The 27,277-nt window shown below is 38.4% G+C and overlaps 1 protein-coding gene across 3 annotated transcripts in view; it reads left to right on the top strand.

The window, feature by feature from the left end:
• The window catches only part of Dip-lambda (Dpr-interacting protein lambda), a 197,378-nt gene that overhangs the window by 50,293 nt on the left and 119,808 nt on the right, over positions 1 to 27,277 (top strand). Inside the window, exon 1 of one of the 3 annotated variants that reach the window (XM_077405759.1) lies at positions 3,512 to 4,046. The exons of the other annotated variants lie outside the window; for them this stretch is intronic. The gene's annotated coding sequence lies outside the window, so the exon portion shown is untranslated. Of the gene's footprint in view, positions 1 to 3,511; positions 4,047 to 27,277 lie in introns of those variants that run through there. 3 annotated transcript variants of the gene reach the window in all.

Below are 27,277 nucleotides of genomic sequence, written 5' to 3'. Positions count from 1 at the left end.
CGAGACACGTTTACTTCTTAATCTTTCATTTCTCCTGGGAAAACGCAGTCTATCGTTCGTCACGCTTTTCGAGCGATAAAGCAGAGTAATATTGTACACTATCCATTGAGACAGTGGGACACGGTAATAAAATATTAATGTAAAAATACTGGAACATGTTCGTGCTGGAAAAAGTAAATCTCGGGTAAGATTAAAAAGAAGAAAGTGTGAGACGCTCCTGAAACGGGAATGGATGACAAAGTTTCTTCTTCTTCTTCGATGTGTATCTGCTGACTATTTGATAAACTTTGATATTGATTGCGTAAGCTTGGCAAAGGACGTGCACATGTGTGACACTTAAATTTATGTGAAAGTTGCCTTTATGACCCAAATAACCAACCAAACTCTTAAGAGTTGAATTATGTATATGTTTGTTTTAAGAGAAGCAATGCTGCGTATACACTTGCATTAATAATTTTTAGACGATTGATATATTATTAGTTCTAAAAGCTTTCACTTAAACTCTTTAAAATCTAACTTCTCATTTAAAGAGACACGGTGTCTCGCGTCAAGTGTGCGCGAAGTACGATAAAAAAATTATATTTTATGATAAAATATAAACTCCTGCTCAGTTGGCGTAATGTTTGATATCGCTACTTATATAATGTAACAAATATACATATATAACAAAAATAGGCTAAAGCGACGTTGTTTCGCACAATACCTATTTTGACGGGCGCGAATACTTATTGGCGCTCTTTTTACACCTCTTTTTAAAAAAGAAAGGTAGTTTTCATGATGGTAAATAAATATCGTAAACGTGCGTATATTCATTGGATACGAATTAAATATCGCTTTACAGAATGTTTTATTCCGCGTTCTCTTATTGCGAGGTGTTTTCACAATAATCGATTTAATTAAATTCTCAACAATAGTTATCGTCGGAAGTTCGCCGATCGATCCCGTTTACCTGCGAAACTTTACACGCACACGCGTTATGGCGCAAATATAATTCTGCGCAACGAGCTGCTCTATCCGCGATAGATGCGGTGCATTAGGCACACCCCGTACACGAACTCCCGATAATGCACGGGGGATAAACGTAACGGAGAATTTAAGACAAATATTTGTTTGCCACATAACGTGGAAACTTGTCGCACTGAAACTCGAAACGCACGGCAATCGGTGTGAAGATAAAATTAAAGTTTTAACAAAATGGACAGGAGAGAGAAAATTATATATTTTCCGCGAGATTTTCCGCAAAAAGATATAGATAAATTCTAGTTAATTAATAATATCTTCTCATTCATTATACAAAATAATGTTATTTTTATGTGTATTAGATTGAAAGAATTAATATTATGAATAAAACGACTATTATTTTATTGGCAGGAATTTGAAGAAAATATCTTTATTTCTTAATATTATTTATTTTTCGATCTTCTCTTTTCCAGTACATGTAAAACACAATTATACCTTATTAAATGAAAAATTTATTAGAGTCGAGAAAATAACAAATTTATTCTTACAGCCCGAGAGGCTTATCTTATATATAAGATTCCCCCATAAATCTCTAACGGGGAATAAATACGAGAATAAATATAACAGGAAATTTAAGATTGAAGAACATTTGTTTATCCTGTAACGCGATACCCTGTCACAGCGGTACTCGACGTCTCGGGCGTACTAGATCGGCGTACGGGGAAAGGGCAGGGGATGAGTTAAACTTTTAACGAGCTTTCTTCCTTCCTCCTCTCACGGTTCTCGAGAACGGCGCGCAACTCCCGCGCGTTATCCCCGCACGTTTCTGTTTCATCGTGTTTCCCGTCGACGAATGCCGAACTTCCTCCTATCGTCCTCCTGCGATGACACAGGTCTGCATTTATCCGCGGCCATCCATCCATCACGGGCCACGAAGCTTCTCCGTGAAGAGGCGCGTGATTTATCTGCCCGGCGAATGCGTCGGTCAAAATCGCTCGAATGAGAAAAGCCGGCGCGCTCGCGACGGACGTTTGCGTTCCGTTCCGCGTTTCCGGAATTAAACGTGGCTCTGATAATTTTCTCGTTTAATTCTGACCATCTTTAACGCGACAGTTATCGGACTGTCAGTTTAAATTGATTGATTGATCGCTAAGATACATTTCGCGTCTTTTTTTTTTAACAAATGAATAATTGAATTGGATAATACTTTACTTTAGTTTTTTAATCATTTATTTTATATTTGTCGCTGTAAAGTACATGTACGATCACTTAAGCATCTCTATCTTTACTCGAATTTATAGCACGAGTGCTATAAATTTTTCCATTCTTGTCATCGAGAACAGTATAGTCTAAAAAGCACTTTCGTATATTTATTATTGGGACGTGTATGGAGCTCACGCAGTGGGTGTCACGCATCACAGCCGTATGGCGAGTGTAGTTAAAAATAATATATATCTTCCTTTTCTCTCTCTTTTTTCTCTCTATCCCTTTTTCTCTTCCTTTTGGAGTACGCTTCCGGCACGTGGCCGAGATTCCGCCACGATATCACGAGAACGGTAATTATTTCGTTGCAAGAATTTTCCTGAAACGTTTCCGGAATTTTCGCGCAAAGTTAATGGAATTTGAAGGAGAAAGTTACGAACACGGCCTCGAACACCTGCCGTAATAAGATATTCCGTGTGCGTGCGCGCACACGTATACAGTTGTTAGTGGTGGCATTCCTTTCGAAATAATAATAATTTCACGAAACTTCGCGTTTCTTCCGCGGGGCGCGACTGAATAATGTTATCAAATGCACCGAGCCTGCATGCCGCGTATAAACCGAGCTGTAAAGGCCGAGACAAATGAAAGCTTTCTTAGAAAAATGTAAGCTCCGTTTTCTATTTTTACAAAATATTTTTGACGGAGTATTTCATAAAACGTTTACTATAAGTATATACATGTTTATTCAATCACGTTATTTTTATCATCGCGATGTTATAATAGTAACTAATATACTCTTCATGAATATTCGGGAAGAAGCAGTTTATTATTTTCAAAAATCTGGGAAAATAAAGATTTGGAGCGTACCAGCGTAATGAGTTTTTAAGATATTCAAATTACAAAGGCTTACACTAGAAGAACTTTAACTGCTAGGAATGGTGTTGTTTAAAACACAGCGTCGTAAATAAGAGGCTAATAAAAATGAAATAATGCTACCGCAGTTAACGGTATATTAGATCCTCGCGGTCACGATCCGCTCTCGTCTCGTCTCCTTCTCTCCTAAACGTCGTCCATGATTCGCGTATCCGGCATTCGGCGAGTTCTCCTGCCAGCAACACGTGATACACCCCGAGAGCTCTTCCGTATTCCGTCGCGTCAAAAACCCGCATGCGTGCGATGCATAAGGACGAGCGACGGAATGCGCCGTGCCGTGCCGTGCCGCGATTTCTCGATGAGAGCAGGATGCGCGGGCCGATCGGCCGATCATGCGCGAGCTTTTCGAACTTTCGACCGGCCGGAGATCGGCGGCCTGTGTTGAGAGAGAGCAGTCAGTGCAGTCAGTGCAGTCAATGCAGCCGGTGATTCCGCGGACCCTCTCCCGGGGCCGGGGGCGTCGATTCCGTTAGCGGGAAAGTGCCGCCGCGAGGGGTGCGTTTCGAAAAGGCACTTTGCCGCTCCAGGAGTGGCTAGACGCATCGGTGGTGGGGATATTATAGCGAGAGAGGAGCCGAGAGGGTGAGGAGAGAGAGAGAGAGAGAGAGAGAGAGAGAGAGAGGGGGGGAGTCAGGTAGATAGAGAGGGTCGCGGGAGAGAGGGAAGGGACGGTCCGGAGGGATGGAGACCGTGAGAGCGTGAGAGGGTAGCGATTGTGCTTGTGCTACAGTCGCACCGCGACACCCCCACGAGCGAAATCGCGCGCGGCAGCTCGCATTCTCGTGTATATAGAGTCGTGTACGTGTATCGCGAAAAAGGGCCCGCGAACAGTGCTATGCTTTTGAGGCTGCGATTGGGAAGGTTCCCTCCATCTTCGTCGTTGGCCTTCTCTTCATTTTCTTTCAAGTGAGAGCGCAGAAAGCCGTACGGAGTGCAGCGCTTCCAATGGGGTGAGTCTTGTATAAGTGGTTTGAAATGTTAGTTTAAATTTTTTTTACTCGACAATAATGATAATGAAAAGAATAACATTTTTAATGTGATAGAAAGAGTGAGAGAGAGAGAGAGATCAGATAATATTTTAACGAATTACAAGTATAAATAAATGAAACAAAATCTTTAGCTAAAATTTTAAGTTTGCTTAATAAAAATCTCTTGCGTTACACGGCATTATATGTTGAAAGTTAAAAAGTTGAAGATAAAACGGCGTCCGCGATCAAATATTTGCTAAGAAAAAATCGACTTTATTTTCTCCAAATTTATTGTTCGCAAAAGTATCTTTCAGAATATCTTATTCAGATATGGAGATATATTTCGGCAGAACGCATTTAGAGTTAAGCTTAAAATTCAACAAGTTTTTCAGAAAAATTATTAGGAATGAGAAACGCGATATATGATTCCAATTTTTTAATAAATTAATTATAGATTTCTTATTTTAATTTTTTATTGCATATTATTTTTTTACATAAATTTATTTCTAATAATTAGAAATTAGATTGAGTATAATTAAAAGCTATTAGATTGCTATATTCCATATGTGCGCGTATATCGATATAGCGGATTTTGAGATAACGCTCGAAAACAAAACGATCGTTTTCGTTGCAATATGTTTTAGCGATAACAAGACTATAAATAAAAATATATTATAGTAAATGAAATGATGGATGTTATATAGTGCATTTTTGCTATTGAGGCAGATTTTATGTTATACTTGTAGAACTTAATTTTTGTTCGTCCCGCATGATTTTTGGTCGAAATAAATCCGTTTCATATATACCTAACGTTCTAATATTTTTAAGTATTATTATCTATTGCTTTTTTTAAGAATACAAATATAAATTCCAATTATCGGAATTAAATTTTTTTAGAGCCCCAATTCGATACTATTGGTATATTGAATTTACACAAAATTTAATTTGATTCATTGGAGTAGGAATGAAACTTTAAAATAACATACTGCATACAAGATTCCTTTACGTAATATTAGAGATTGCATCGATCTTGATGAGCTTGTTTCTTAAACGCGGCAGTCGGAAGGCTAATACCGAATGTATTAATTTCTATTTAGATACCTGTGTACTAATTTATTAAATTCCTTAGCAAGAAAATTTCGTAGAAAATTAACTAGACGGAATTCTCAGCGATACAGTGTGGATTCCGCATTTTTTCTTGGAAGGAAATTAATTTTGCAGAGGCTCTTTTAACCGGTCGGATAACGATACAGCGCTCGCTACTCGCTATTTCCGAGTCGAGATCTATCGAGGTATATATACGCGCATAGGGCCGATCGAAGGATTATTTCTCGGGATCGTTTGTTAAAACGTCGTCGAGATCAGTGCGAAGGGAGAGGTGCGGGCCTTTTGCGCGAGTCAACGGCGACCTGTTGATGATCTTTCTCCGACTTGGTGCGTTTCAAGAAGTACCCTTGGGAATCACATGCACGTTTAACCCTTCCCTGGGTGTGTGGTATACATAGGATAGTTTCGAAGCTACATCGTTTTATTGATAATAAAAAAGATGTTAAAATAATGTTAAAAGATTGCATTTTTTAATATTAAAATATATTTTAGAATATAAGTTTTAATTGGAAATTTAATTGAGTTTAGAAGATTGCAAATTAATAATCTATTGATATTACTTAAAATAAACATTAATTTTAAAATAACCATAAAAATATTTATAAACAAATAAAGAAATTGTAAATTAATCGAGTAATTTACGGATGAAAAAAAATACATGATAATATTTTATTATTGTAATAATGGATCTTTTATAGTCGACAATATTCATTAGTAGACAAAATAATTCTTGGAATTAATTAATTATAATTAATTTAATGAATAATAATTATTTAATAATAAAGAACTGAAAATTGATATATAATCCACATGATAATACGAGATATATTATCATTTATTTGCTCATTTGTGTATTGGTTTAATTTCTTTGAAATACATAAGTACCGTTTGGATGGAAACCTGTTGAGAAGATGCGGCATCTTGGCCGATATATGGAATCGCCCGTCCAATTGCGAATATTGATCACAACGCTTGCCAAAGTTGCGAGAGTTCCTTTGACAGAATCGTCCTGAGTTGTTATGAAAGTTTCATTAACTCCGACCAATGGAATGCAAAAATAATATTCGTACAGCGAGAAGTAATAACTCGCTCGATCGCATCTCGTCTTTATCATTCATCGTAAAAACCTGCTCGCGGTATTTTATAGTTATCCAAACTATTTTAATTCTCGTACTCCGATCAGTCTTCTATCAATCCGCTGATACAAATATTGATATAATAGATTCGATTGCAATATAATGAAAAATCCGTCGACTTAAAAAATATACCAACTTAAAATTATAATTTTCGTTATACATATATTGATGGCAGACGTTAAAACATTAATACAATCAGTTTTACGGGCAGGTTTACGATTAAAAAAGATAGAACATATGCGAAATATACTTATCTGAATTTCGTCTCTATAAAAAAAGTCTTATAGTACAAGCTTATATTACTTAATAGAAACATTAGAAACTTATTATTAAATATTAATATTAACGCAAGATTCTATTTTCTCAATTCTATTTCCTTTTTATCAATATTCTTTATTATTTTTTATTGTAGAAGTAAAATAAGTTAAAGTGGCGGAGAGTGCAGAAATCATGAATCCAAATAAAACTTAAACTATCATAAATGGATGCAACTGCGTCAATGCGCGAGCTCCTTTCGATCGCTTTCCCGATTCCTGCCATATTAGGAAAGTATATATGTATATAGGAACTTTTTCTCGGTCTGCAACACGCTCCTTTCCAACCATCTGTGTGCTGGCGTTTCTGGTGAACTCGCCTTTGGAGTACTGCCAATGACTTTTGGCTGACTGGTAGAACCTGTTGATGACTCTGCCGATTCGCCCATTCTGCACTTTATCTTCAATCGGATATTTTTTTTTATCGATGGCATTCGACGGCTATTTTTCAGTATCATAGCCGTAAAATAAATGAGGCACTTATTTGGATCTTTTTAACATCTCTAATTTTACTGATAAAAGATTCGAAAGAACTGTTGAGATATAATTGCATTAATCTATATATTCAAGGCTTGGAAATTATCAAAATAATTAGACTACTGAATCAAACGGAGTTAGAAATGCAAACGTTTTTATCAATGTAATAATGCAATTTTTTTCATCGACTCGTCAGCCCGCTTTGATTGCACGAGGGAAGCGTATTTACATTTCGTCCAGCTCGCGTTCTTTCTTTTTTAATTTCTTCGTTTACCCGAGAGACCCCTACCGCGAGCTCGCGTTTCTTATTCAGTACATGTTCGCAGTATTTTCAGGTCTAATAGGACCGGAGAGCTCGCGAGACGTTCCCTGCAGTTCTATCTTTTCGCCGTTTGCCGTTTTTCCAATTTTTCGTGTGCGCGACCCACGCGGCGGCGTGCCAATTTCGCGCGGCCGTAACTTTTCCGTATCGTTTGACCGTCGCGAAGCATATCGGTTTTTCTCGATTTTAACGCGGCACTGTCCAATCGTTACAAATAGTATGTGGCGACGCGATCCTCGCCGATCTGTCGGGGAAATATTTTCCGAACTCTCTAGCGGTGGAAGTGCCATCGCCGGCGAAGTCTCCACGGGCTGATTAATATACTGCGGGCGGTGTTTAATTTCTCAGGAGACAGCATAATTACAAGCGAATTAGATACTGTTTCAGGCGCAGGTGTAAGCATACCGGTGCATTATTTCTATAGTAATAATAACGTAGCGCTTTGTTGTCCGATAGTTAAACATTTGCGCTTATTTATCGCGCGACAAAAGTTATATACGAGTAAGCGAAGCTACGTGGAGACAGAAAGATAAAGAAGAGAACCGTGTAGAAGAGCTTTGTTAATTGCAAATAGAGTTACGCGGAAAAGAATAATAAGCTTGAGCGATTACAGGTACAAGTTTTATCTCTGTAACATGTGATTTTAAATATCTAATTTTAAAGTTAAAATGTTTATTTTACGATAACATATGCTTTGTAACTGACGTAACGTTGCGACTGGCTCTGTTTTTGTTTCGTGCGTGCTACGGATAATTCCCCGTATAACATGCGCAGTTTTTTGGCTGTGCTTAATGAAATTTTACCGTCTACTGCAGCATCCTAATGAGATGCTAAGCGTACAGTGTACTTAATCCGCATGAGAGAAACATTTACATTCTAAAGTGCAAATTCATTGTTTCGCGTGCGCGGTTAGTATCCGCGGCCGTTTCGCAGAGTCCGTAAGATAGATTTTCTTAAATTTAAACCATTCTTCTTGAGACTTGCCACTACCACTAGTACCACCGCGGGTGTCCAACAATAATCAAGCCAGCGTGCAGCGTCCCCGTGCATCTTCTCCCTTTTTTCCTCTCCGGCGCGAACTGCTATAGCTCCCGAGCGGGGCGCAAAGTCGGGGGGCGACGAGCTTCTTAATTATTTCTCTCGGAGATCCGCCGAGCGAGAGATATTTCTCCTACTGTCCTTTTCATTTGTCTCCGCGGCTTGCATCTATTCTGAATTTAATCCCACGCATTTCGTTTTTACCGGCGTGACAGCTCGAGACGAATGCCAACACGTACACGATCGCGCACTCTTCTCTCAATTTCTTATTATCTTGCTTTCTCTCTATATATTCTTTGGTAACATTAAATGAGGTTCGTTAATTCCTAAGTGCGTCAAGTTTCGCGCAGTCATGTTTTTGTATTTAATAAAAAAAAAAAAAAAATCAGCAATCAATTACCTTCAATTTTGTCATGTCAGTTTCAGTGACTTAGTATTATCACAATCGTAGTCGTTTTCGTAGACTCCTTTTAACGATGCGAAGCACGCGCCTACGCAACAAAGCCGAATTAATTACGAGATACAAGATAGAGCGTTTGAAAATATCATCGTAGATTGAGCTCGAACGGAAAAATTCTACTCTGCCAATTAACCCAGAATTCAACTGTACCATATCACGAGATGAGAGTATCGTTACAACGTTACCCAGCTTGTTCGCAAGCGAGAGAGAGAGAGAGAGAGAGAGAGAGAGAGAGAGAGAGAGAGAGAGAGAGAGAGAGAGAGAGAGAGAGAGAGAGAGAGAGAGAGAGAGAGAGAGAGAGAGCGAATCTCCACGTAGATTTCCGGATTAGGAAGTGGCCTCGGTGGTGGTAAACGAAGTGATACTCTTCCCCCTTCTTTTTCCTGCTCACCCATTTCTCGTTGCTGTTCTCCGGGATGCGTTCTTCCGGCATGGCTGATGGGTCCCGTCCGTCCGTGACGACCATTAACTATCCCGACGCAATTTTCGCCAGAGCGATGGAAAAACTTTTCGCTCGTCCGCGGTTATGTGCACGTTGTGCAGGCGCGCACACACTAGCGTATACGTACGCGTTTCACACTCGGTAGCAGCCGGTCTTCGTGGCCGGTGCGCTAATGCCCTCCGTATTTTCCGTATTTTCTGCGGCTAACTTGGCCGATGGCTCGCGATCCTCGGGGACGCGTCCGAGTGACACAGCAGCTGAGTCCCCTCTAGTAATCGAGATGTGAGCTGTATCGCATTGATCCGACAGATCGATTCTTTTTTTAGCCGCAACGGACCATTGTGATTGGAGTTTTACAACTCGTGCGTGTTATGGTCGTATATACATATACATATATATTAACATTTTCGACGACATTTAGACATCTATAATAGGTATATAATAAAAAATAAATTTTCAAATAATACGTTTATAATTTATATAAAATAAGGCAATATTTTTATTGTAATTCTTTCCTTTTCCACGAATAGTATATAACCTTCAAAAAATACGTTCTTAGTTTCTTATTATATATGTTTCAATAAATTCTCATTATTTTCTTTATATTTTCCGTAATAATGCGATGTCTAATTCACTGCTTCAGTTTTAACAAGTTTATCGAGTTATACGATACGGCAAGAACAGATGTGAATTACTTAACTGAAATTTTCGTGTATAATTGATGTGTGAGAATGCGACACAAATGCGATCCTTTCAATGAAGGCAAGGGAGAGATCTTAGGATTGTAGAAAGAAAGGTTTTTAGCAAGAAGCTTATGTCCCTTCGATGTGGGTGGCCTTTGGATGATTGCCAAAATGAATGCTTAACGGAAAGAACCTGTTGATAATGGCGTGATATATTAGCATTATATAATGCTCGGTTCGGCACGCTCCTATTTTCGCCTATTCTGCCATTCTTCTCGCCTTCTCGCTGATAGTCTACGACTCCGATTCGTTTTCGTACGAGCGCGTGGTCTCAATGTTATTGTTGGTGTATCGTGCAATATACTGAAAAAAGTATCGTATGACCAATAAACGATTTTTCTTTACCTATACACATATTATTAATGATGAATTTTTCGCGATTAGTATATAGTTACAGCCTGCGCAGCGACAGACATAGGTATAAGTTTAACAGAATTCATTAATTCAAGATATCACACTTTTATCAGTAAGAAACTCTGATTTGTAATGTGTAAATGACAAGTATATAATAAATGAGTAGAAAGTTTTTTCTGTATTATATTACAGTATATTAAGTCTTCACGGTTGTAATTCTTTTTTAGTGTCGAAATAATGGTCCATAGCACGTGATTAATAGTACATCTAAATTGGATGATTAATTGCCAAAGAATACTCAAATTGCAAAGAACTGAGTCTAACACTGTACAACGGATTTTATGGCTTTTCGAAGGGAACGATCGACGTGGGCGTACGTTTCCGCAACGTATCCGCAACGTCGGCTATTAAACGGCCATTTGCCGTGCAAATAATAACCAACGCTTCCGACGTTCGGCTCTTTTTTTTCGCGGCCGTCGAATTTTAGATTGCGCTTTAATATCGGCCGTCCGCTTAATCCGCGATGACGCTTTTTCTGGGATTTCCGAACGCTTTATTACAAAAAAGGTCCCACTCTCCGTCCGGTGGACGGCAGATGTCACGCTTGCTGTTTTTTTGCTCTCGTGTTTTCTCATGTGTCGTAACGTATTCGTTCGGACCTGCAGTTTCGCCCGGTGAACGGATTTCTGGCGAGGGTGGTGAAAATAAGGCACGAGTTCGCGGCGCGCTGACAAAACGAGAAGGAAAAACGGAAAATTTCGGGCCATCGAGTGCATCGAGCACATGCACGCCACTGCGGACAGAAAGTCGAAAAAACGTACGAGATATTACGACAGATAGAGTGAATCTACACGAATCGCCCTCCCTTTGCGTCGTTTCCTTTCTATATATCACGTATATGAGAGGTGTTTTTGAGATATGTCAAGCCAAGAATATTGCTTTACGATTATTTTATAATTAAATTATTTGACTAATAAATTACGTTAAACTAAATAGAAATAAAATTAAAGAAAATTAAATAAAAATTTACAGAACGGGTAAATTATGATACTTTTGATGAGCGAGAAAAATGTAATCGTCGATCGGGGCGTAATATACTTACAATAGACGCTTTGGATGTCAATTGCGTAGGCTTCTCGGAAGTTGAGCTTCTTTTTAATTCGTTATTTCGATTATCGAATAATCCGCGTTTCGAGTGATATTAAATTGAATATGCCATGCCGAGCCGCCGCGGCGCCTCGTTCTTGAGAAAATTCAGGTCTTTTAAAGTCGGCGACGACGCCGCCATACGCTTCGCCCCTTAGTCAATACGCTTAAAATGGATAAACTTTGAAATAAACGTTCGCCGATACAGCTGCCTATATAGACGTATTATATCGACGCATTATATCGTCGAGTTTTCATCCTTTCGAAGCCAAAAGTTGCTATATTCCTGCCTGCGGTAACTCGGCGCGATTATTGTTGCCGGCATTGAAATAATCGACCGTAATTTTCGTATCCGCTGTTAAACTATCGTTATTAAATTACAGGATGATTTGGTGTTGACGTGGACAAGAAATGTTACTCGCTCGACGTAAATGATTTGTCAAAAAGTAATTTCGCACTTGTAATTAGAACATAAAAGAAATTGGCAATAATTTTGCAATTATTTGGCGATGCGTTCTATACGATTTTTATTGAACCTGAGCAGAGTGAGTTAGAGTGTATTTCTGAAAACAATTTTGCGATGCATTTATTGCGGGAATTGTGTTTGTAAATTAATATGATTTTCTTTACATATATTTTGCGCTACGGAAAATATTTATCTATGTGTGAAGCTTGATGAGTTTTATTGGCGAAATCAAAATTCTCGCACCAATAATCCCATCAAATTATTCCGTTTATTTCCATCTTGTTCAATTTCTTGGTAGATTTTATGATAACATATCTCATTCCAAATCTCTGAAATTCGTGCTATTATTGTTAGTCAGACCGAAAGTAAAGCGAGGATGGACGGTTTTTTAATAACAATGAAACTAACATTATCGGCGCAGAGAGAGGACGGGTTATAAATGCGCGAATAATTTCGACACGTCTGTATATAAGACGATAGGTCTAAAGTTTTACATTGTATTTTGCATGTCTTCTGTTTTCTACAAATTGTTACTCGACAATGAATCGTTAAACTTTGCGTCCATCTGTGACAGTCTGGCAACTACTGCTCCGCGCTACGGCGTTTATGCATTTGTTGAAAGCAAGCAGGAAGTTGAAGTAAAAACTGAGATGTGTTTAATGCAAATATAATTAATTTATTGTAGATGATATATGTGCGTAGATGATATATTAAGGTTCACTAGTGCAAGTATAAAAATAAAAATTCATTATTTTTACAAAGATAAAGTTGCATGGTCCTTATTTGCAACATAAAATATAATATCACGTTGATATTATTATTTAATTATTTTATTGTTTAATGATATGTTTATATACCTACATATATAAATATGTTATTTTGTTTATATAAAACATTAATTCTTTTTATACTGTTTTCAAATACTGTAACGTTTCCATTTGAGAGGTTGCTAATTGTATTAAAAATAACACGGAAATTAAATAATTTTATTTTATAGAATAATTTAATTTTATATTCCTCTTTGATCGGCTATATAAGAGTCGTGCTTGAAATTCATTTCTCCGATGATTTCGCCAGTCGTTCAACATATTGTCGCAGGTTCGAGCGGTCGGTTTTGCTCTTCTTCGGCGATCTTCGGAGGTTACGAGACACCAAATCGCTGAGCTTTACATCCGCTCCCGACACTTCTTGCTCCGATTCCGTTCTATCCCCGAACGTCTTCCAACCCTCTCCACCGCGTTCCCGATGTCTCCGACATTCGAAGGATACCGCACGTGGGTGTGCCGAGCATTTCAATAAAAGGCACCTCACAGTAGACGGCGGGATTGGTGGCCGTGGAGGTGGCGAACGGGCGTAAAGCGATACTCACTCTCACCCTCATTCACTCCCTGCATGCTTTCGTGTGGTCGTCCGACAGCGTATGTTCCTCGCGGGCATTATTTCCGTTTTAACAGCGTGGCGACGTGCGGTCGCGAAAAAAAAGAAGAAAGGAAGGCTGGCAACTGCGAGTACGATAATTTACGGGCCAAGCAACGGTCGTGGGAATTCATAAACGGTCGCGAACGTGAATGACGGTATAATCAACTGCGGCATTTCTATTTTAGGGATTAACTATTTCTTTCTTTTTATGTTCTTTGAAATGTAACTCTTTTTCTTTTGTTTGACCGTAATAATTTTATTCGATATTGCAATGGTTTAGATTGTTTAGAAAATGCATGGAGGCTTTGTTATAAATAAATATTTTTAATGTTTTAGTAACATGAATATTCAAATCTGTATAGATTGCTCCAAAAATATAAAATTTTGTAAACGTAAACCTTTTAAATATGAAATATCAAAGGACAATAAAAATGATTATATCTGGAAATAAATATATTCGGTCGGGAACAGAATAATTAAAATTTATTGCAATTGCCAAAAATAGATTGTTACATCTATCCTTTTTTATTTTTTTAATTAATAGAGATTTTATAAATAGGAATTTATAAAAATTTGCAAACATCTCTCTTGAATTTTGTATCACAAGTAAACTTCCGCATTATAGGTAATCTTCCAGTTTTCGGAAATATATTGGTAAGAATTATGATGAAATTCTAATAGAAGACATTTGACTTGAATCTCGTGATAACAAGATTTTGCTATTCAAAGATTTCTATCTTAATATTAAATTTCTGCAACATTGTAATTTATGCGATTGTGATCAGTAGGAAATGAAGTAATATTTTTCTTGGGCATTTCAACATTCTTCACGATATTCAACATTCTTCGTATTTTGTTTGGAGTTTTCTCTTCTTATTTGTAATACAATTCTATTCATTCATGCTGCATTTCATTATGGATAGAACAATCAAGTTAGAGACTCTCTATTATTTCACGATAAGTCTAAAATAGCTTCTATTTTTTTATAGTATATTCTATAATAAGTACGAAGTAGCTGCTATTCATAACAGATTTTACAATATGTAGAACAATTTCATCGTACTTCAAGTAGAACAAGTGTTCCATCGCCTCCGAGCAAAGAATAATTAGCACTACCCGCTTCTCCTTACCGAGCAACTTGTCAAACAACTTATTGGAGTCCTTTTTCGCGAGGAGAAACCTTTGGGCTCTTGTTGAGAAGGATAGTCGGCGTTGATTTATTATACCGAGAGAGCTTCTACCAGCGCGCGGCGAATTCCCCTCGCTGCCTTTTAAGGCGTTAACAATAGTCGCCTGCACTGCTCCTCTCTCTCTCTCTCTCTCTCTCTCTCTCTCTCTCTCTCTCTCTCTCTCTCTCTCTCTCTCTCTCTCTCTCCCTCCCTCCCTCTCTCCCCTCCTCCTTCCTCGCTCCTTTTTTCCAGCATTGCCCAATTCCTGTTTTCGGGAAAAATTAGCCGTTCGCTCAGCGAACGCGGTATCGGGAAATCGGGTCCGATTAAAGGCCTCTCGCAAAAAGGACAAATCTCGGGCAGATATCGCTGATGAATGACAGAATTAAATCAATAAGTTTTTTTATTGAATTCGGTAGCGCGAAACGCGCGTAGGAACGCGAAACGCATCCGCGTTGCAATGGTATAGGTATAGTAATGGTTTTGGCGTTGAACGCATCGTTTCGTCGCATCGGACATTATTTCGGATTGTAATGGACTGAAAAGAAGAGAAGAGAGAAGGGTTCTTCTCATAAGAGAACAGAGACGGAGAGGGAGGGGAAGTCCGGATCTCTCTCTCTCTCCCTCGGATTCGCGATAACCGAGTTGGATATCCTAGCCATGCGGCGTATATAGCGATTGACGATATATTAAAATCGTCGGAATGGTATATCGCCGTGCGGCGAGCTCGCGGATACGTTACAATCGCGAACATTTCACCGTGATACGATTCTATTAGACAGCAGAGCGAACGTTAAAGATTGCTCCTCCAAAATATCTCTTCGCTTCAAGAGAGCTTTCATGATTCGAACTACCGTGAGATGGTGTAATATCGATTCAGCGCGGTAACGTCGATCACGTTTTTGTAAAACAATAAGCAGTTGCACCGCCGAAACGTATTTCGCGTTGCGTTAAATGGCGGCATTATATTGTTATTTCACGGAATGATTTCTGTTACATTGCAGGCAATATTCTATTGTATTGCATGGCGAATTTTTTCTCTGCAAGTCGTAATGTTGTAAAGAAGATAAAGTACGGATAAAGGAAATATAGTTGCATTCTCAGCATTCTAACATTATCAATTTTTAAACGCTTTTTAGATTACTATTTCAATTTGGCACTGGAAATCACGATGTCCTAAGCTAGGTTTTAGTACAAATGTAATTAAAGCTATTTAAATAGAAATGATCCAATTATTTGAAAGAATTGTTAAATAGTTCAAAATTTTTATTCGATTACTTTTACAAATGTCAAAATGGAATAGATCTCCAGATATCATTTGTCGTTCTGAAATTCTATTTGCTTGGGTGAAAAAATTCCGAACGTTTCGTAAAGAGAGAGAAAGAGAGAGAATCACGCGTAATGGGAAACAGGGATTCCCTGCGCGCCTTGTAGATGGAAGCTCGCCATTTTCGAATAAGTAGACGGAATTTGCCTGGGACGGGATTGCATGGAAAAAAGAACGAGAAAAAAAGAAACGCCAGAATTTAGGAAGAACCGATCCGGGAAAATTTCGGTCTAGACTCGAGAGAGTAAACGCGGCTGAATACGTCGAGTGAAAATCTTGGTGCTCTTTCTCCTCTTTCTCCTCCTCTTCCTCCTCCTCCTTCTCCACTTCTCTCTCTCTCTCTCTCTCTTTCTTTTTCGGCATTATAAATCTCTCGCCGAGTGTGCGGTCGAGAACGCGATGAATAGCCAGATGCTCTTTTCGGACGATTTCTCGATTTTTTGCTTATCTTCAACTCCCTCTTTCATTTTCGAATTTCTCCCGATTCTCTTTCTCTCGGACTTTTTTTCGCACACGCCTTTGCATTTTGCAGTTTGTCGTTGATTCAGCTGCGGTTTCTCGCTGCCAAGCTGAGCGACAAATCCTTAGCGAACCACTTTTTTAGGGTCTGTTCTCTAATTAAGATCGTTAAGGAGATGCCGAAGCTCGTGGAATGCTTTACCTTTACGGGTTTACCTTCGTTTTGTATCTTCGAATCGAGATTGTTGCCTTAGAGATGCGTTCTCGTGGATAACGATAGACGTCGTTCTGTAATTTCTCATCGCTATTAAGAGCTATACGAATAAGTAGTCCTTTGTTCTCTAAAGAGTATTACGCGATATATTGAAAATATTTTTACTGCTTTGCTTTTTAGCTCAGATCGCAATCTCTTAAGAAAAGCGTATACTTGACAGTTGCGCTATTAAAATTTATCCGCGCAGAATAAATTCTCGATTGTGCACCTTAAACATTAGACTATATTTTTCGTCTTGATTTAATATTATTATTGTCTTTTCTTAGTGTGTCTAAAATTGATGTTTACAACCACGAAATGTGTTAAAAATTAGTAAGATAATTTTGTAGAATACAAATATCACATTCCAACTGTTTTACCGTTGTAAAATAAAGATACGAAATAATTAAATATTGTGCATGTTGCACACAGAATTCATGTCTAAAAAGTTAAATTCTTCTACAAAACTGAGTTACGTCTCAGACATAGATATTAAAAATTTTTAACTTCTTTTTGACAGCTTGAATGTTTGTGCATAATTTATGAAATGTAACAGTGTAACGAATAACGAGTTTGAGAAGAATAATTACAACATCGCACGAATCTCTTTTGTTTTTCTTGCCTCATCGTTTAGTTTGCTGTCTCATCCGAAAGCTGCTTTCGTGAACGGTCACGTGCGCACCAAGACGCACAGTCGCCGCCAGAATACAAAACGCAAATTACGAAATAATAATTCAACAATACGTGAACAATGGCGAAAGGGCAGAGAAACACGCACGCGGCGCGTACCGCCGTAGAAAAACGTGGCGCTCTCTCTCTCTCTCTCTCTCTCTCTCTCTCTCTCTCTCTCTCTCTCTCTAAACTCTCTCTGTTTCTCTGCAACGCTGAAGCGTTATAAATTGCTCCATATGCACTGCATTAGAGTATAACGCGGCGGCTCAACCGCGCACCGGACGTACCGCGTATTTATTGCGATAGGTTTTCGGGGGCAAAACGGTGCCCGCCGAATTTATCGTCGCGCGCACAAAAACCACTTCCGCCTGCCTCTCTTTCTCCCTTTCGTCGTCACTCGCGCCCCCGTTTTTCCAACCCTCCCTGTTTTTTTACATATATGGAACACGTACGTGCGCACACGTGCTGGGGTTTCCCTTATTTTTTTCTTTAAATTACACGCCGGCACTGACAGATCTCTCAGGTGCGCCAGAGCCCTAATCTTTATCCAGTTCTATTATTTAAACTATTTTTTTTTAATTCAAAAACGAGCAGTTTTATTCTTTTCAGAAAAACTGCGTGCATATCTATGATATAGAGAGAAACACGTAAAAATTTTTTCTTCTGTGTAATTAAACAAAGAACTCATAAATTCCGTAACGCTTATTATAGAAAATATTTTTATAAAAAAGTATTTAGTACCTTGTTTATTATATATTATATTTTACATTTAGAAAACATAACACGGTTTGGCAAATCTATCAAAGCATTTTTCTATTTATTTACGCTTTGACGTTTTGTATCTTAATTACTGTAAATTGTTTCATCCTTTATGAGATTATTTCCAAAATGTGGCCCAGAAACGAACGGTCCTTTGCTTGTGCAATGCGAATATCCATTGTCGTCGTTGTCGTTTTGTTAATTCTGTTGTTCTCACGATGGGTTCGTTAACAAATATTCCGCCGAATGTTCCATTCGCTTTTCACGAACAATTATATTCAACCGTTCGTGCCGCGAATTTTGAGAGATGCGCGCACTATCGAGAATGCGCCACTCGCGCGACATTAACTATGGCTCTTTCATAATATTTAACTCGGTTTTGAAATAATTGGATTGTTTTATTATTAAATATTTAGTAGGTATCACTAAATGTTTTCAAATAAATGTATATCATAAAGCTACGTAAAATGTTTAGTATATAAAAAAATACTAAAAATTTATTAAATAAATTAAATGAAGCAAAACATTAAAAAATTTGGAAACTAATAACTGTTATTACGATATACATTAATATTCAAATAAAAAAGATATAATTTTTGCATATTTTTCTATATTATCAAGATATTGTGGAAGAAAGTAATCTATGTGTTAATATTTTCTATTAAAAATATGTATATATTGGGATATATACATTTGTATCGGTTATCTTTGCTTAAAAAATTGTATAGCTCACGTGAATGCTCTGTTTGCATTTTTCAAGCGGCAGTAAGCAACGATACAGTCCAAGTACGGTCGCACTAAATAGATATCTGAAGTGGGTGGTAGGCAGTAAAACTGCCTACATCAGCCCAGGCAATTACTTCGAATGGAAATGTGAAATTTATGGAATCGAAACGGGCGCCGCGTCGTTGGCTAATCAAGTGGTCAGCAATGGTTCCGAATCGCACTTACCGCGCATAGCATCATTCTTCTACTTGACGCGCGAATAAAGCTCTTGTAGTTGTTCACAATTTTACATCGGACATTATATACGGTGCAGTCTTAATGTATACAATAATTTTATTAGTTATAATTATATATTCATAATTTTTTAATCGGCATAATTTTTTAATCACACATTGTGCACATTGTTTGTGACGTAACACAATATTTGTACGTTAAGTGTTGCACTTTGAATTTATTTTAAGCGTATAATATTGCGTCAAAGAAACATATTGCAGGAAACAATTTTCTAGCATATAATTAGAAAATTCCTCATAGCACTTGGCGTGTGAAATTCAGCGTATAACGACCTCTTTTGCACAGCGGCGGATGATAATTGCGCAGTAATACGGCAATTAGAAATATGTGTTTTCCTCGAATTTCAATCTCGTTATCTCGCTGCGCTTTTTTCGCGATGATTATGTCTGACGAGCACGACCGGACACGCCTTACGAGAGGGCGCATTCTTTTTCCACGGAAGATGGAACGAGTTTTCTCGTCGGTGCTTTTAACGGGTAAAATGCTTTCAGGATGCTCGATTTTATATATCTTTCTCCGCCGCTTTTCCCCGGACGCAACCCGAGTCCGTTGAAGCAGAGAGTCGCGCGAGACTACTTCCATTCTTCGAAGAAACGCCTTGTTTCGATACGAACGAAAACGACGTTATTACGGAATTATTTCTACAGAGTAATATTCTATCATATTTCCTTTTGCTGACATGACTCTTTTTTACATTGCATCGATTAACAAATTGTAAACTCGCACGTGCGGCGGAACGCTTATTATTGGAAGCGATAATAACTATAATAATAACTTTATATCTTTTATTGATATAGCCATGAAGGGATTAATTGCTTTATAAATTGTATACGTAATAATATGTATATTTACAAGGACTCACGTCATTTGCTATATATACGAATGCTGATCCTTGGTTTTGAATGCTAACGTAGTAAGCCCAACAGCTTATCGTCTACTTTCTTGCGCGAGCTAATTCTAAAAGTCTCGCAATCAAAACGTAATCATTGACGTATAGTTCGTCCGAGTTTCTCTTTAGTTTAGCGCGGTTAATCAACTCGATCAATCTCCGCGTTAGGCCGGGCCATTTGCACGCGTCACGAGATGAGGCTCTAACGTGTCTGTCGCCGGGGAGCTGGAATCTCTTTTTGCCGGCCTGATTTCACGGAGAATCGATACCGCAATGATATTCGAGAGGCCGTACTCGAAATTCGAATTCCGGGTTGTCGATGGCGCGGCAGATTATCGGTGGCGACGAGCCGCCGGCCGCGTTCTGGTGACCCTTCTCGTTATATGTGTATGTCGAGTGATTAATGTGCGTGCCGATAGGCGCGAGCGAGCGGACGCACGGGGGCCGACCGATAATTTATTAAGATCCGAAAGGGGCGAAACAGCCGGGGACCACCTGCCGGGTCATGTCGTCCCGATTCATTGTGGTCAGTGTCCGATCATACGTCGGGTTTATCCCCTGAAACGGATAAGAACAGTTTGTGAGGTCAGACATCGATTTGAAAACGATCTGTAGTGTTACGTATAAAGTCTTTATTTAAATCGTTCTGCCCGAATAGAATATTGTAAAAATAGTCAGACTTGCATTACTTCATTTTTATTTACACTTATTGTTAGTGTCGCATTCTTCTCGATTACAAAACTTCCTTCCAGGCAAATAACACTTTTAAGGAGGCCCTTCGAACTTTGTTCTTTCGAGACTCTCCTATAGCTGTGCTCGAGATGCTTCGGTAGTAGGCGCCCTAATTCAGCGACTGGCGAGCCCGATGTTACATTAAAGACGCGGTAAGAATCATCGGGGCGAAGACCCCGATTCGTCATTCGCGTCGCGTTCAAGTAGCGTTCGAGACACTTCCCGACTTAATCGCTGGGTTGCCTGTTAGAGCACACTCGAAGGCGGGACTGGCGGGAGCGGCCCCGATGCTCCACGACTGGAAACAATGGATTTCGTTTCGAGCACCGTTCTTTTCGCAGCCGTGGAGGAGGCAAGCGGAGAGAGGGTTGCGCAAGCACTTTCATCCCGCATCTGCCTATCTACGAGTAGGACGTCTCTATGCGGAACGTAATCGAGTCACGTTGCGAAATATTTAAAGTGATATCCTTATATAGGGATTCCTCTCTTATGTAAGGATATTTTGAATTTGAGGAAAGTGTAAAGATTTTTTTACTTTATAACTGAATGGTATGTTTAGTGATCGAAGTTAAGCTAACTGACTAATTATTAAGCGTTTAAAGATTCTGTTAAACATAACGCTGAAATATATATATAATAATTAACTCACGGAGTTAATTGGATTTGTAAAATACCTATATTTTTTTCAGTGATTACAATCGTGATTCACGCATTGATTTTGCGCGGTTTAACACCGTAGAAAATTTTCTCACCGCGGTTGATGGCGCGGATAATTCGGCAAGAGCTAGATTTTGCCGTTTGAAGCTGAAGATTCGAATCGAATATACTTGCGGAACTCGCGCGGAGTACTCTTGCGAAGGCGGTTCGAGTATTTTCTCTCTACATTTGCTCGTTTATGAACGAGACATTTTCATTGCGCGCAAACAAACGATCCTACTCCGTAAGTGTGTTTCTTCCAGCCGAAAGCGAACAAGTCGGCGATACGACATAACGCGAGTTTGTAGCTTTTATACTTTTTAAAGAGAAACATCCTCTACCTTGATCCGTTTCGACAATAAGCCGTTCCTTCGAAATAGTAAAATTCTAAACGAATGTCAATCTAGTAGAAAATAACGATATTAATTATATTTGAAATGATATGTTAATAATAGAAAGTTATGTTTGTATTAAGTTAAACATTTCAGTTCATAATTAATTACATTTATACATTAGTAACGTTTTATTATATTTTGATATTTTATTAAATATTAATTTTCCATCAATTTTATAATACTATAAAGAAACTCTCTTTTTCATTCGAATATCGAGTTACTACTAAATTTTTCATTGTAACAAGTTGAGCTGTGCAATATATGTATTTGGTTGAATTTTATCAATGCTGCTATTAAATGTTTCAATAATTGTTAAAGCCGCTTGCGTTTAAAATTGCTCACGCGGCGACGTAATATTAAACTGCGAACCGTGCGCTTATATACATTTATTCGTGCGTAGCTAAATAATTCATTTGGCAGGTTGCTCGCACGCATAACTGCTCATTTGATAAATAAAGGTAATATATCTCCGCGCTGATACCAGAAATCTTGCTTGATTACGAAACACTGGCTAACGAACGTGTATTTTATTTTATCGTTATGCCGTTGTTCACGTGACGCAACACGTGCTGATATGCAATTCGAAGCAATAATTGTGCTGATCACAGGTATATCACCGTTATCGATGTGCGTATATTGAAAGTGAGTTTTATTCGGGCCATCGGTGACATTCGTCGAAGTGTCATTCTTATTACCTTCGGGCGAAACACCGTCACGTCGCAAACAAATGACAATTTTTTTTTTTGAATAAATTGCGATCGACTCATTAATATGGGTCGCATATTTTTGCACTATAATTATCAGACGTTTGATGAAGAGATGAATATATTTGTAGTTGTGCGATTTTTACTTACAATTAGTATAATAATTTTACGAAGCCTCTCTAAAAAAGTATGATGCGATAATGCCCTCATTATCATCGCCGATGGCACGACGGACTCTCTCGGAAGGATGTTTTCTCGAGGTTATACGATCCATTCAGCAGCTGGCCGAGCTTCTGCCAGCTTTACTCGGGCAGGCTGATCCCATCAGAAGTTTCCAGTATGTTTATAATCCACTAATCACCCGCCTTTCCTGGCACAATTTAAAACTTTTCCCCGATGCCGTTATCCAGCGGTGCCCGTTTTCCAGCTCCTTCAACTGTTCCCCCTCGGCGTTCTTCGCGCGGTCTTTCTCCTCATCGTATATAGCCTGACTTCATTTTGCGGCTCATGGATCGCCGAATTTCACGGACTTGGCTCTCTTGGTTTTAAAAGATTCGCCCGCGAACGCCTTATCATTAAGCGATTTGCATTCCCCGTTTATATAATTGATGAAGTTATTTTGGTATCTCGACACGTTCGCGGAACGAAGTTGAATGGTTATTTTGCAGCGTATGTGACGGATAAAACTATTTAACAGAGTTATGATGGGGAATTCAAGAATATTATATTGTTAAATCGCGAATGAATGGATCTATATTTGTAAATTAAGAAAATTATATTTCTTTAATTAAAATTATATTTATTTTGTTCGATTTTTTGTGAAATTAAACTTATGAAGTATGTATTTGCAATTTGTTTTAAATCCGTAATTATGAAACTCAACGCGTTAAATTCTTAAACCAAATGATTTTATTTTCTCTTTTTCTGGCACGACTATATCGATTAAAACTTAATTCTGGTTTAGGTAGAGGGTTAATAATTTTTTGCGCATCAGCATCCATAAATAAAACAGTTATTTGAAACTGAAAGCAGTTTCTGTGAATAAAAACGTGATTGTATATATTTATTAAAGATTTAAGAAGAATAAGTGATTGTTATTTCATTTTGTCGAGGACTGAAGCCACGCTTATACTGAAATGATTGCACGATATTAAATCAGCTAGTGAGCCGAATATAAACGCGAAAGCGATACGATTGAAGCGAAAGATGTTTGAGAGGATGTTTATTCGCCTGAAATTGCAATTTATGCGTGCCCACAAATAACGACCCGGCATCAAGGAGAACTAAACGATACGATACAGACGCGAAAACGTTCGATGGCAAATATAATCGCGTTTCCCGTAAAAATGTGATATTCTTATCTTCAAGACAATTTGAACACCGCCAGGGACTTTATCTGCGGCTTTGAATGTTATTCGCACGCGAGTTAGCATAATCGCAGGCGTCCAGCGCAGGCCGCTATAAAATATTCCCGGGCTTTTGGGCAAATTTAAATGGCAATCTTGAACTTTGCCATTCTCCAGGGTAAGTTTAAATCTCACTCTGCAAACGCCACTTTATGATTATAAACGATCAATGTGCACCTATTTTAGACGTCGGCAGAATCTCACGGGAAATATAAACGTTAGACAATCTCGCAATAGGATCTGGGCATATCTGTTTTACAAAGATTAACGTCCTTTGGAGAAAGTATGTGCGAATTTACTTTTGCCGGGAAAAAAATTGCGACAAGAGGAAGGAAGAAAGAGAAATTTCTAATTTAAAGAAATGTAGATAGATTTGTTTTGGTTTAAAGAAACGTGAATTAAAATAACGGTGAATTAAAATGACACCGTCAAACGTTTTTCATGCTATATTTAAGGTGCTACTAAATGACGCGCAGCCAAAATCAACGACATTATGGACGCGAAAATGAAAGCACGCCGAGAGGGGAGAACGCGGCGGCGCGCTTGAACCTCAGTCAGCGGGTTAAGGAAGGTGGAGTGATTGTGTTTCCTTGCCTTTCGCGATATACTAATTCGATAAAAGGTGCGCTCGAGGCTCCGGCGAAAATCAGTTTAATCGCGTAGGCGCGAGTTGAAAATTGTGTTGCTCGTGAGGGTGCAAATGAGAGGCTCAAAGGAGACAGCGAGGAAAAAATGAGATTCAGCACAGAAAACAAAATACGGAGCGAAATAAGATTTTATTTTACAACTGTCTTTCGGGATTTAACGAAATAAATTTATTTTGTAGATAAAGAGTTATCTCGTAAAGAAATTTACTTTATAAATTGAATAAAAATATTAAATATTTTATTGTGTAGGATTATTTTGAACTCTATCGACAAAGTGAAAAGAGTGTGTAAAGTAAATTGCAGTAATGTGTCAGGAATGTAATAAAAAGCATTATACGATTTAAACTGGTAATGCATGTGATTTAAATATTCGGTGTTGTGTCGTTATGCTGTTATGCACGTGATGCAGCACGTGCGAATATTAATGTAATTCGAAGCAGTAACTGCTCTGATTACGGTAATATCATTGTTATCGACACGCTATTGAAACTGAACTGTTCTCGGATAATCGATAACACTCGTGAAAGAAATACAGTAATACAAGCTATTATATATACTGCTATTATATATGTATACTTATTTACTGTAAAGGAATTAATTTTGTTTTCAATAGAAAGAGCAATGTTAAAAGTCAGTCGAATAAAATCTCGAATGTTTAAAATAACTTTATCCATACCGCAGACAAATTTATATTATATATTTACATTTCATTATTACGTATTTTGATTGACTTTTGGAAGGAATAATACAAAGTCCGGGGCTCACTAAAGTTGCGACATATTAAAGTAAATACCGGCGCGTAATTGCATGACGAAAGTTCTTTACGACAGGAAAGACCGAGGGTGAACCCTAAAGAGAACCCTTCGAGCATTCTTTGGATGGGACACTAGTGGCGGTCGTTTCAAACGGAGCTCTGCAGAATGAATCATTTTATTTCACGGCGGGGCGAACACGTCGGTCACAGCGACGAGGATTCTTTCGGGGCACGGTATATATATATATACACGAATCGCGTATCCGGCGTTCCGTTTGAGAGGGAGGCGGCGAACAACCCGCCTGTTCTCCCGTGCCAGACGTGAAATTGTTCCGCGATTCTCGGCCGCCGGAAAAATCGTCGATGCGTAGAACACAGCCGTGAAGCGAATCCCATATGCGCCGCTTTCCCGTCGTCGAGATAACTCGCCGTTCGGATTTGCGCCCTTCCTGAGCGTTATCCGTGAATGAATAACGATCCGAGGATCTCGTGGCACACTTTGAGCAACGCGCGTAACTGTTACACATATATTTGGCATCAAGCGCCAATTGTGCGCTGTTTTTTTTATCTTGTTAGAAATAGTGTGACATTAGCGTTATCACGAATGACATTTACTGTCATGTGCAAACTGGTTTTTACATAAACTAGGTCGATGGTACTACGGTTGCAGTGTCGCCGCATGTCTAATGCTAAACGCATGATAAGTGACAATCCTAATAATTCATTTCTATCAAATCTGTACAGCACACTATATCAGCGAATTTTATACGAAACAGTCGTATGTCGATTGAAGATTGAGTTTACACAGTGTAGATTTAAAAATATATATAAAACAAAGTCGGGTTAGTTACACCATTTATAACTCAAGAACGGCTGGACAGATTTTAATGATCTATGGTTTGTTGGATTCGTCTCCGCCCCGAATAACATAATATATAACTAAAAAAAAATAAATAAATAAATAATTTAGAAAGATATCCAAATACACCAAATACCGGGGCCGGGGCGAAGCCCGGCGGGGCATGCTAGTTATGAATATTTAAACCATAATGAATATTGAATTGTAATACGGAATAGTCAAAGCTTTGCCGGACAAAGAATTATTCTTTAATGATTCTAATATTGTGCGAATTACTGGATAAGTGACAGAAAATGAATTACATAAAAATAAAATAAGAATATCGTGCAACACGTCTAGTCGCGTCTGTCGTATTTTTATTACTGCATTTCAGGGATTTAGGTCGATATGTCAGACATTATAAGCTTTAATTTTGTCAACGATAAAATTAGTTCACGGCAATACAGCAATTCTAATGACACGGAAACGCGATCGGATTTTGCCGATACTCGATGTCTGTCGACGTATAATTAAATTTCGGGCTAATTTGTTGGACGCAACCTTTTGCACGCGCGTTCGCGTTTATTATTACGTTTTTTTCGCGTATAGGTATCACGCAGGCAGTTTCGATTCAATCCGGCCGTTCTGAACTCCATCACTCCGACGCAATTCGCTATACCCTCCCTCTCCTGTCGATCATTTCGTCCACGCGGCGGCCTTCCATTGTTCAGCAGTTTTCACTGAAAGAGAATACTCGCCTATCAAACTGTTATAGAATCAAAGTGACGCAGCAGCAATTATCTTTAAATTGCATGAAGTTTCGGTTAGAACGGAATCTGTTGAAATAAATAAAAGTAACATGAACACAATTATAGCTAGAATATAAGTACTGAAATTACAATTAAAAAAAAAAAAAATTGCCGTGATAATTTTTTAATATAAATCACACTCAGAAAAATGGACAGTTCGTTCAAAAATTAACAAATGGATAATCCGATATTTTTAATCGGAATTATGAATAGTCGATCAGTTATCAATGATATCCGGCTATCATTGATATTGATTGGAC

The sequence above is a fragment of the Temnothorax americanus genome, unplaced genomic scaffold (assembly GCF_048541705.1).
Source record: "Temnothorax americanus isolate GAGA-0224 unplaced genomic scaffold, ASM4854170v1 Scaffold2, whole genome shotgun sequence".
Taxonomy (NCBI): Eukaryota; Metazoa; Arthropoda; class Insecta; order Hymenoptera; family Formicidae; genus Temnothorax; species Temnothorax americanus.
The sequence above is the reverse complement of the archived record's forward strand: the minus strand, read 5'-3'. Positions and strand labels throughout refer to the sequence as shown.